A 12,299-nucleotide genomic window follows, 5' to 3' on the forward strand; every position below is an offset into this window, starting at 1 on the left:
TACCACCCGGCTAGCGCGTGAGCCGGGCGGCAATTCTGAATTTGGCATGTGCTGATTCCCATGGTAGAAAATAATTTTCTATTTTCTACTGCGGTCCGCTTACCCGGCAGTAAACAGCAGTTGGTGCACGCTGCGTGCTTACCACACGGGTAGCGTATGCGATCTTACCGCTAGATTAATGGGTGACGGTAAGATCTCAGGTCGAAAATGGACATGTACTGGTTTCAATTTTAGCACACGTCCATTTTCCAGCCCCTTAAAAAAAAGTCCCAGCGTGCACTCTAAAGATGCGCTGGCACTACCGCAGGCCACTTTTTACCGCGGCTTAGTAAAAGGACCCCAAAATCTCTCTACAGGATAGGCATGAACAGGAGCCTTGCATTTATGTACATAGCCCCAGGCTCAAGTGTCCTGTAAATAACCCAAGAGGGAGAGTGGTATGGAAGCTCTCAAGCAGAGCAACAGAAGAAATTGAATTAGACTGGTTTCGGAGTACTGTGTGGTTCCTGGACTGAAGGGCTGAACAGAGTAAGATGGTCCCCCAGTCCTCAGATTGCTATTCTGGACCACTGACCCACTGACCCACTCCTGAACTGATGAGTGTGGTAAGACTAAGAGTGACCTGAGAGAAAGGAACTGCTGTAAGTATATGTTTGTGTCCTGGGACCGGAGCTAGTGGATGGGCCAGACCCAGGCTGCACTTGTATTTCACAAAATCACATCCTTTCCTTTTGTTTAAAAGATCTTTCAGTTGCTTCCTTTTCTCAAAGGTCATCCTGCAGAACAGAAAACAAACAGCAGCTGCAGTTACTTTAAAAGTGCTTCTGTTTAGTGTGGAACAGGTAAATGTTTAAACTACTCTGTATAGATTAGTCTCAACATCTTAAAACTGTGGTCTGTTAAATCCAAGATGCATTCAGATCTTCGGATAGCGGAAGGATATTAAATGTCCTTGGCAACACTTCAGTTTGTGTCCTTCCTCATCCACCAATTAAACTTTAGGCCCCTTGGCTGACCCAACAATCATGACCACCCCAACCCCACCCCTCCCAGAATAATTTGGTTAAATGGGCAATTTGAAAACTGCCCACACTCCCTATTGATAAAAGGACCCCCTGTTGTTTCTTCAAATTTGAGTGGCTGACAAGACCTATTGTTTTGCTTTCCCTGCAGCTGCTCTTTGCTCTTTCCCAAAAGCTGCTACACAAGGCAACTACCTAATGGTGTCTAATGATTGCACTGACCCTGTTTTGAAGGCAAAAGGCTCTCAATTTCTTATAAGCAGAATCATTGGGGTGGAGGGGGGGGGGGCAGTAAAAATAATACAAATAAATGTGACAGCACAAAATGTTTGCCAGATGGAGGCTCTTACACGTAGGTTCAGATCCTACTAAACATATGTTTATTTATCATATTTTTAACAAGCAAAAATAGTAAAACCAAACACCAATAAAAATGATAAAACAATTTATTAAATATAAAACTTAGACAATAATACCTGACATGGCTATGTTTTGGCTAGTGCCTACCTCAGAGGTATAATACGAGAGCTTGAACCCATACAGTTCTTAAAGTGGCCACATTTAGCATAGAAATGTTCCCTGCAGTTTTTATCTCTCTTGTTTAAGACTGACATTTTCAGTTCTTCAGAACAAAAAGAAAGGATATGTGAAGGGGCATTTTCAATATGACGTCTAAATCCGATTTTCGAAAATGGCCATTTCCTAGACGTTTTGTAGATGTTTTGTGCTCAGTGTATTTTATTTTTGTGACCATTTTTGGAAGGGAAAGACACACAAAAGCAAGCCACTGAGATGTCTGGGGAGCCAGCGTTCTTAGCAGTGGCGTAGCTATGTGAGGCCTGAGGGGGTCTGGCCCTCCCGTAGATTTGGCCCTGGCCCCCCTGTCGACGATCCCCTTGAACCCCCCTCCAGCCACCAACTCTCCCCCGCTGTCGCCGCCTGCCCCGCCTCCGCATCAGATACCTTGTTTGCTGGCGGGGGTCCCCGAACCCCGCCAGCCGAAGAGAGTCTTCTTCAGCGCCGGAGTAGTGCCTTCGTTCAACGAAGTTCCTGGTGCGATCAGCTGTTTCGATGCTTTACGTCCTGCACCGTGCATGTAGCCCCATGCAGGATGTAAGGCGTCAAAACAGCTGATCGCACCAGGAACTTCGTTGGACGAAGGCGCAACTCCGGCGCTGAAGAAGACTCTCTTTGGCTGGCGGGGTTCGGGGACCCCCGCCAGCAAACAAGGTATCTGATGCGGCGGCAGGGCGGGCGGTGATGGCGGGGAAGGGTTGGTGGCGGGAGGGGGGTTCAAGGGGGTCATCGGCAGGGGGGTCCAATGTGGCAGTGGCGGCTCAGGGGGGGGGCGGCTAAACAGTGCCCCCCCACCTCGGGCTCTGGCCCCCCCTCCTGGCGAGGTCTGGCTATGCTCCTGGTTCTTAGTAGACTTGCACTACAGACATCCCAGCAGAGCAGTGGGACACCCTAGGGGGCACTACAGTGGGCATCATATAAAAGGTCCCAGGTACACATCTCACCGTTACCCCCTTATGTTGTATGGTGAGCCCTCCAAAACCCACCAAAAACCTACTGTACCCAAATGTACATCACTACAATAGCCCTGATGCCTGCAAGTCTCACCTATATGTAGATACAGTAGGTTTTTGGTGTGTTTGGGGGGGGCTCACACTTTCCACCACAACTGTACCAGTTAGAGTGGGATGTGGGCCTGAGTCCTCTTCTGTACAGTCCACTGCACCGACCATTAGGCTACTCCATGGACCTGCTTGCTGCTCTAATAGGAGTGGCCATAACACCTGAAACTGTCATAGAGCCTGGTATGTACTGTTTCTTTCACATCTCTGGGAGGTGGGAGGGGACCAGTGATCACTGGGAGAGTAAGAAGGGGGTCATGCCTTAATCTCTTCAGTGGTCATCTGGTCATTTAGGACACCATTTTGTGACTTAAGCGTGATTGAAACAAGTCTAGACTAAAACACCTAACTTTAAGCCCTGGACATTTTGACTTTGTTCCAATATGGCAGAAAAACATCAAAGTTTTGGGAATGCTCAAGTCCCACCCACAACACACCCTAACATGCCCCCTTGTGATGTGCATGCACTGTAGAGAAAAATGTTTCAAATACAAGTTTTGAAAATTGTGATTTGGACAGTTTTCAGAGAAACATGTCCAAATGCCACTTCATTTGAGATGTTTTTCTCTTTTGAAAATGAGCTCCATAGTGATATAACGCATTTCAACTTGCTCTTTACCTTGTTTTGATGTATGCTATTAAAAAAAAAATTGTATCTTTTAATGTATGTTTTATTGTACTCTGCTTAGTTGTTAAGCAGAATATAAATTAATAAAATAAATGCATTTAGATAAATAGGCACTCCTTTATAGAGGGGTCCTTTTACTAAGCCGTGGTAAAAAGTGGTCTGTGGTAGTGTGGGCTCATGTTTTTGGCACACGCTGGGCTATTTTTTTGTTACTGTGGCTAAGAAAAAAGGCATTTTTTAATGGGGCAGTAAATGGCCATGTGCTGAAATTAAAAGTAGCGTCCCTAAGCCCTTAATGCCATCCACTGACCTAGCAGTAAGGGTCACATGCTACTTGTGTGGTAATCAGGTAGCGTGTACCAATGTGGCCACGCTGCTGATTACCGCCAGGAACTACTCCCGTGGTAGAAAATAAAATATTATTTTCTACTGCAGGAAACAGCACACGCCAACTTTGAAACTACCGCAGGACACCCATGCTACCCCTGCGGTAGTGCCGATGTGGCACACGCTACTCACATGTTATCCCTACCGCTGCTAGTAAAAGGCCCCCAGAATTATTCTCTACTTGCCCAAAATGGGTATATGCAGAAGGGCATCCTGCCTTGTCTGTGGGAATTCCTTCCTCCATGTTGGTGCTGAAGGTTTTGGTGTCCTTACGCTATACTACACACTGATAGTACTGGTGCTTAATGTTATTCATATATTCAGCAGCATTATCCGTTTAACTGCTGCCATTGAATATACTGGGCAGCAAAAGAGGAAATGGGATTTTTGTATATGGGGAGTAATTTTAGTAAACTCTGTTTCACATACAGAAAATAGCTTTTATAACATTACCCCAGTAGTTATACACATTAAATTAGGCACAGGGAATGTTCACACCTACATTTATATGATTCAAGAGTAAACATATTTGGGGGAAAGATTCTTTATGGAGCATGGGCAAAGTTATTTTTATCTGTGGCCACAGACATACCATGCTGCTCTTGTGTTTTTGGATTGTTTTTATCTTATACATGCTTTGAGTATCATGTCTATGGTCTCTTTCTGCCATCATGTTTCTTCTTTCTATATTTTATTTATATTTTTAGTTTACATACTTATATTCAGTGTTGTGCTGCTAAATTTTTAACAACGGACTCTCTCTACAGGCGTAGTCAGCTCTGCAATTTGGGGGGGGGCCTGGGGTGAACTGGGGGGGGGCAACACATTCCTCTCCCCCCATGCTATCACATTAGGCATACCCTTGCTGGCAGGGATGCTGAGCCCCACCAGCCAAATAAATGGGACATTTTCGCTGCTCCCTGCTGCTTGTTTCTGGCTCTGAGCAGCGTGCTGGGACTTCTTGTTCATACTCAGAGCATGCGTGAGAAGTCCCAGAATGTTACTCAGAGCCAGAAACAAGCAGTGGGGAATGGTGGCAATCTATTTGGCTAATAGGGCTCAGCATCCCCCCAGCAAAGTAAAAGGGAGTTCAGAAGGGGGCCTGAGCCCAAATTTTGGGAGCTGGTTGTTATGGTCATGTGGAGGAGTGGCCTAGTGGTTAGAGTGGTGGACTTTGGTCCTGAGGAACTGAGTTTGATTCCCACTTCAGGCACAGGCAGCTTCTTGTGACTCTGGGCAAGTCACTTAACCCTCTATTGCCCCATATAAGCCGCATTGAGCCTGCCATGAGTGGGAAAGCGCGGGGTACAAATGTAACAAAAAAAAAAATAGCCATGGAGAGCCTACTCCGAAAGTTCTTAAACATTTTACAAACTGATCTTGCAAGCTGGTGTGAGACAGCTCCAGCACACCACTGCTTATATTCTGCTTTAATTCCAAAGCAGATTAGAATAAAAACCTAACAAGCAAATTTATAAATGCCTATTTCTAAGTGAAAAGAATTGCTTTATGTGCAGAAATGGCTTTTAAAAATTGTCCTTTAGGTATCTATAAGAAAGCTGTAGAGCACAGTCCTCAGAATTATAAATATAGTATCTGGGTAGCAGTTTGGTTTGATATTGTAATTCTGTTGCATTCAAGAAAGACAGAACTTGCTGAGCTGTATGTACTTCTTTGTGATACATTTGCTGCCTACAGGCAAGGTTCAATGGCGCCCTCTGCACATCTGTACTAAAAACTGCAGATTGTGCCATTTGCAGTCTCTCTCCTGTTGCACAACCTTAAGGAAGATGAGACAAATCAAAGTCCAATAAGTCTTTTTCAATGCAATAATTGCCCCCCTTTTGCACCTTCATTTTGGTGACTACTATAAAAATGCAGCACATATAAGGCACAATTGAGCTTTATCAATAAGGCATAACAAATGACCAAACTTATCACTCTTTAGTGATTAGATCCCAAACCGTTCCTATTTTAGATACTTAAAGTTTCTGTCCAAAATATTGCTTTCAATAATGAAATGTATGAGAAAAAATTTCTAGGACATTTATTTCCCCTAGAATTTGATTGCTTTTACTGAATCAGTGGCAACTGTCTAGAAGAAAAAAATCAACTACATTTGGTGAGAATTATGGAGACTTTTGGATGTCACATATTATACCATAGGCATTGCTTGCTGGATTCTGACATACTGTAAATTGATATTTGTTATTCCTAAATCATGCAAAAGAGATAATGTTGACACAGTAACCAGCAGGAGCCTCCTTGTGTACTCCCCTAGCAGACAGCACTATTAAACAGACATTAGCACTGAGAGCTTACTTTCTGCTGATAATAATGGGCCATTCAGCATATGAGTCCTTTGTGAGCAAGAGGGAATGGTTTGAATCATAGGATGAAATGTAATGAGGCCATTGCATGTCATGCCTAAGGGTATAAAGTACTGGCATCTTATTGTAGAAAAGACTATACAACATGGAGATGAGACGAATAAGCTACAGTACAGCAAGTCTGTACTGTTAATTTTACTTTATGGTTTTTGCTTGTTCGGTGTGACTGAGGTCTTTTTTAAAAAAATGATATCAATTTTAACACAGCTTAGACAGGCACAAAAATGCTAGTATTCTATAGCAGTGCGCATAACTGCCCGACACACACCTGACCCACTCATTCCCCTCCCATGTCCACACCCTCTTGAAGCTGTGTGCCATGGACTTTGCATGCACAATTAATAGAATAACAACTAATAGCAATTACATGCTCAACTGCCAATTAATGCCAGTTAACACCAATTAAAGATAATCATTGGTCATTAATGCCAGTGCACATCTAATTATTAAATTATGCTCACAACTTACACTATTCTATAAACTGTGCATACAGATTTGCACACCAAGTGTAAATTTGGGTGCACAAGTTTATAGAATTAGGAGATTGAGGTTTAGACCTGGGCTCCAGAATTGGCTCCACTAATATGTAGGGAGCAATATTGAGTTTGTAGTGTTTTTTAAAATGCTGGTTCTATAGTTGGATATTCAGGGACAGGCCTACTTTCCTTTATAGAATACTAGCCGTTGAGCCCGTAAAAATGGGCTGGTATTGGGGTTTTCCTTCCTTCCCCCTCCCTCCCTCCCTGTGAGGTCGCCACCGCTACCCTTCCCCCCCCCCCCCCCCGGAGTCGCCGCCATCCCTCCCTCCACCCGGCCTGGGCCCTCTCTCTCTCTGCTACTAAACTTACACATCCATTCGCCGGAACACAGCACGCACATCAGCTGAGCTGCCGTCGGCCCTTCCTTCTCTGCCTGTGTCCCGCCCTCCTGTGACGTAACGTCAGCGAAGGCGGGACACAGGCAGGGAAGGAAGGCCGAAGGCAGCTCAGCTGATGTGCGTGCTGCGTTCCGGCGAATGGATGTGTAAGTTTAGTAGCGGAGAGAGGGCCCGGGCCGGGTGTGTGTGTGGGGTAATGGTAGCGGCGACCTCGGGTGGGCGGGTGGGGGGGGGGGGGGGAGCGGTATCAACCTCGGTGGCGCAGTTTCCCTCTCTGTCCTGCCCTCGTCATCACGTATTGACGCGGGGGCGAGACAGAGAGGGAAGTCTCTACTGCGCATTTGCGAGTGAGTCGGTCACTCGCCGTTTATATGTTTGACTAGTGAACTGGATGTATATGTGTGTATGTGTTTAGACGTGAGTACTTATGCCCATTATAGAGCAGCAGAAGTAAATACTTGTGCTTCAATTGGGGAGATACACACTAACTTACAGAATCACAAGTATATTTATTTATTAGGATTTATTTACTGCCTTTTTGAAGGAATTCACTCAAGGCGGCGTACAGCAAGAATAAGTCAAACATATGCAATAAACAACTACAGCAGTAAAAATATTCATATACAATACAAAGAGGGGCATAATCGAACGAAAACGTCTATATCCATGGGCGTTTATCTCCGAGAACGGGTCCGTGAAGGGGCGGACCGAACCGTATTTTCGCAAAAAATAGATGTCCATGTTTTATTCGACAATTTGTGAGCTGGGCGTTTTTGTTTTTCAGTGATAATGGAAAATGAAAGCGCCCAGCTCAAAAACGAATAAATCCAAGGCATTTGTTCGTGGGAGGGGCCAGGATTCGTAGTGCACTGGTCCCCCTCACATGCCAGGACACCAACCGGGCACCCTAGGGGGCACTTTTACAAAAACAAAAAAAAAGGTAAAAGAGCTCCCAGGTGCATAGCACCCTTCCCTTGTGTGTTGAGCCCCCCCAAATCCCCCTCAAAACCCACTGCCCACAAGTCTACACCATTACTATAGCCCTAAGGGGTGAAGGGGGGCACCTACATGTGGGTACAGTGGGTTTGAGGGGGTTGGACGATTAATAAGCATTAAGCAGCACAATTGTAACAGGTAGGGGGGGATGGGCCTGGGTCCACCTGCCTGAAGTCCACTGCACCCCCTAACAACTGCTCTAGGGACCTGCATACTGCTGCCAGGGAGGTGGGTATGACATTTGAGGGTGAAAATAAAAAGTTGTGAAACATCATTTTTTTTGTGGTGGGAGGGGGTTAGTGACCACTGGGGGAGTCAGGGGAGGTCATCCCCGATTCCCTCTGGGGGTAATCTGGTCATTTAGGGCAATTTTTGAGGCCTTATTCGTGAAAAAACAGGGTCCAGGAAAAGTGTCCTAAATTCTAGCTACAAACGCATACTTTTTTTCCATTATCGGCGAAAGGTGCCCATCTCTGTTCGGGTGATAACCATGCCCCAGTCCCGCCTTCACCACGCCTCCGACACGCCCCCGTCAACTTTGTACGCTTCCGCGGTGGAGTGCAGTTGAAAACGTCCAAGTTCGGCTTTCAATTATACCGTGTTATTCATTTTTGTGAGATAAACATCCATCTCCCGATTTAGGTCGGAACTTGGGCGTTTTTCTTGTTCGATTATAAGCAGGAAAGTATGGCATTGTATGCTACATTACAATGTCAGCACAATATGTAATACAACATTTTTAATAGACAGCATAGGGTGTAAGCAAAGTTGAAACATATAGATATATAGAGTAACAGGAGCTAGAAAATAAGGGGACTAATTTAAGAAAGTTGCACATGTCAAAAAGGTGCTTGAATATTATCTTAGCTAGGGTAGGAGTGGATAAACATGTCCTTCTATAGTATTTGCAGGCCAAAGATATTTAATGATGGGAGACGGCATGACATCAAAAAGCTGAAGCCATCTCTCCACGGGCTGTCACCACATTGGTGTACTTTAAACAAACTATCAGCTAACAGCAACAGAGAAGAAAAATCCAAATACCTCATACTCCATAAACAAGAAGAATAGGTACAAAAAAAGAGAAAACATCTTAGACAAGATTCTGTCTTCATTTACTGCCACCCAAGCACTTTTCTATCCACTTCTTCTCACCTCCAACTTGTAACTTGTCTCTCCCGGGTGCTTGGTTTATAGCTGAAACGCTGACAATACTTTTTTTAATGCTGTTTTAGTGATTTTAATTTTTATTTCATAATATATATGTATGGGAAGCTTTCAAATAAATAAAAAAAGCTGTCAAACAAAAAAAAAACATATTGGCAGTCCTAAGCATTTGCTATTGTTTTTATATAGAAATATCTTTATTGTCATCATAAGCAAAAATAAAGGCATATAGTGCAGCATTGAAATCCACAATACAGCACTGCAAATAACAAAGCGAGCTCTGGAGCAGTGGCAAACACATTTTGAATACAACCCTCCCCCTTCACAGACCCCTTGAAAAGTCCCCAGCCCCTCCAACTCCTCTTACTTCCCCTCCCCCAACAGAAGGAATGCAAAAGCCAAGTTTGCTATTGTTTTCAATAACATCTGCCAATGTTTGGGGTCATTCAATATGGCGGCAAGCTCCACCCACTGCCTTCAGCTCAGATCAATCAGGAGTCCCACTGAGATCCTCCATCTCACCAACACTATTCAACATAATGATGACCCCACTAGTCAAAAAACTTGACAACCAAGGTCTCAACCCATTCATCTACACAGATGACGTGACTATCTCTATCCCATTCGAAAGTGACACCAAAGACATCACAGATGAAATCAGAAGAAACCTACACAAACTAGAAAACTGGGCTACAGCAATTAAGGTCAAACTCAACTGAGACAAGACCCATTTCCTGGTGGTAACATCACCCCACAAACAAATCACCATACCCCATATATCCACAGACAGGACAACATACCCCTTAGCAAACAACCTAAAGCTTATCATCAACCAAAAATTAACTTTCAAACCCCAGGTCACAAAAGTAGTAATGAACACATTCCACACTTTTTGGAAACTAAGGAGAATAAGAAACAACTTCCCCACAAAAGTATTCCTACTCATTGTACAATCCCTAGTTCTTACAAACTGATATGTGGTATATCTACAAAAAACCCCCCCAAAACTTTAGCTATGCGTTTACTGAAAATAATTAACATTTCTTCCTTTAGGTACTGCAGAATATATTCCATTCCAGCTGTTCGAGCTAGGCAAAGCAGTATGAAAGTAGCCTTTATACTTAAATTTGAGAACATTTTCCTAGAGTTTCCAAAATCGGTACATCCTAATTTATATCATTTCAAAATACACTAAGGTGGATAGTTTTATACATGCCTGCAGTGGTGAAAATTATGTGTGGACTTTAGAAGATATTCACAGTTAAAAGTATGCATGTACCACCACTTTGAACATTATCACAAGAAAAGTACCTGCACAAATTTTCATCTACTAGTTTGTGTGAATACCTTTCTGAGTAAATATACAAACATTGTTCAAAATTCAACTGTATGAGCATAGTTTCAAACTCAATCCCTGCAGCAAGTAAGAAAGTGTGTGAAGTGGCACTGTGTGTTCACGTTTACCTATCTGGGAAGAGATAATTTCATAACAGGGCACCTATATGAAATGTCCAAAAAAGTACCTATGTTAGAAAGGCAACACTGACACGTAATATGACCTTATTAACCAGGCACTTAGAACTAATCCCAATAGTGCACAAATTCTCACCCTCTCCAGAGGCCTTAAAGGGAATTATATAAGCTGAAGCCTGGAATTATGCACCACTTAAGTGTGTCAAAAGCCACCATTGATTGACAGTTAGGCATCTGTGTGCACATAGGCTCTATACTATAAGTTAGCACCTAAATGCCAAAGTGCCTAAATGCAAGGGGAAACATACACATGGGTGGCGCATCGGTGAGCAATGAGCATGTCTCCCAGTTATGCATGTAGGAGCCTCTTTACAAAGTGGTGGTAAGCCCAACATGGGCTTAGTGCACGCTAATCTGGAACTATCACCAGCCTAACGTGGGTGTCAGCGGTAGTTCCAGCCCCAATGCATGCCATTTGCTGCACTAGGGAAAATAGCTATTTTCTAGCTCAGCGCTAACTGGTTTAGCACTGGGATAGCATGGGAGCCCTTACCGCCACCTCAATGGGTGGTGGAAGAGCCCCCCCCCCTTGTATGGCCACATGGTAAGAACAATCTTACTGCATAGCCATGGCTATTTTCAAGCATTTTTACCCACTGCGGTAAAAAGGGCAACAGCGTGTGGTAAAGATGGCCACCGCTGCTAGCGCAGGGCCCTTTTTACTGCAGCTTAGTAAAAGGACCCTGTAGTTTATAGAATACTATATGTATGTCACTTGCCATACTTAAGTAGTGGAGTGGCCTAGTGGTTAGAGCACTGGTCTTGCTATCCAGAGGTGGCTGGTTCAAAGCCCACTCCTACTCCTTTTCATCTTGGGCAAGTCACTTAACCCTCCATTGCCTCAGAACTTATTGTGAGCCCTCCAGGGACAGGGAAACACCAGCCAGCTTATTTTCAAAAGAGAAGGGCGGCCATCTTCAGACCCAAATTGGGAGATGGCTGCCCTTCTCTCACGGGCGCCCAAATCTCGAAAGCCGATTTTGGGTGCCCCCAACTGCAGTCCGCCGCGGGGACAAAGTTCCTGGGGGCATGTCAGAAGGGTAGTGAAGGCGTGCCGGGGCGTGCTTAAGAAATGGGCGCCCTTGGCCGATAATGGAAAAAAGAAGGGTGGCCCTAGCGAGAATTTGGTCCACTTTTTTTGGACCCTTTTTTTCAGGTCCAAGTCCCAAAAAAGTGCCCAAACTGCCCAGATGACCACCGGAGGACAACAGGGATGACCTCCCCTGACTCCCCCAGTGGTCACTAACCCCCTCCCACCAAAAAAAATGAACTTTAAAAACATTTTTTGCCAGCCTCTATGCCAGCCTGAAATATCACACCCAGCTCCACATGTGAGTTTATCTTGTTGGGCAGACTGGGTGGACCGTGCAGGTCTTTTTCTGCCGTCATCTACTATGTTACTATGACAGCAGTATGCAGGTCCCTGGAGCAGTTTTTAGTGGGTGCAGTGCACTTCAGGCAGGTGGACCCAGGCCCACCCCCCTACCTGTTCCACTTGTGCTGGTAAATGGGAGCCCTCCAAACCCACTGCACCCCTTCACCCACAATTGCTATGGTAATGGTGTAGAGTTGTAGGGAGTGGGTTTGGGGGGGATTTGGGGGGCTCAGCACCCAAGGTGTTTTTTTTTTAATTTTTAAAAGTGCCCCCTAGGGTGCCCTGGC

The 12,299-nt window shown here is 44.6% G+C and overlaps 1 protein-coding gene across 1 annotated transcript in view; it reads left to right on the plus strand.

The window, feature by feature from the left end:
• LOC115456558 (transmembrane protein 211-like) overlaps positions 1 to 12,299 on the plus strand; it is a 193,712-nt gene that overhangs the window by 179,312 nt on the left and 2,101 nt on the right. The gene's annotated exons all lie outside the window — the stretch shown is intronic.

The sequence above is a fragment of the Microcaecilia unicolor genome, chromosome 13 (assembly GCF_901765095.1).
Source record: "Microcaecilia unicolor chromosome 13, aMicUni1.1, whole genome shotgun sequence".
Classification (NCBI taxonomy): domain Eukaryota; kingdom Metazoa; phylum Chordata; class Amphibia; order Gymnophiona; family Siphonopidae; genus Microcaecilia; species Microcaecilia unicolor.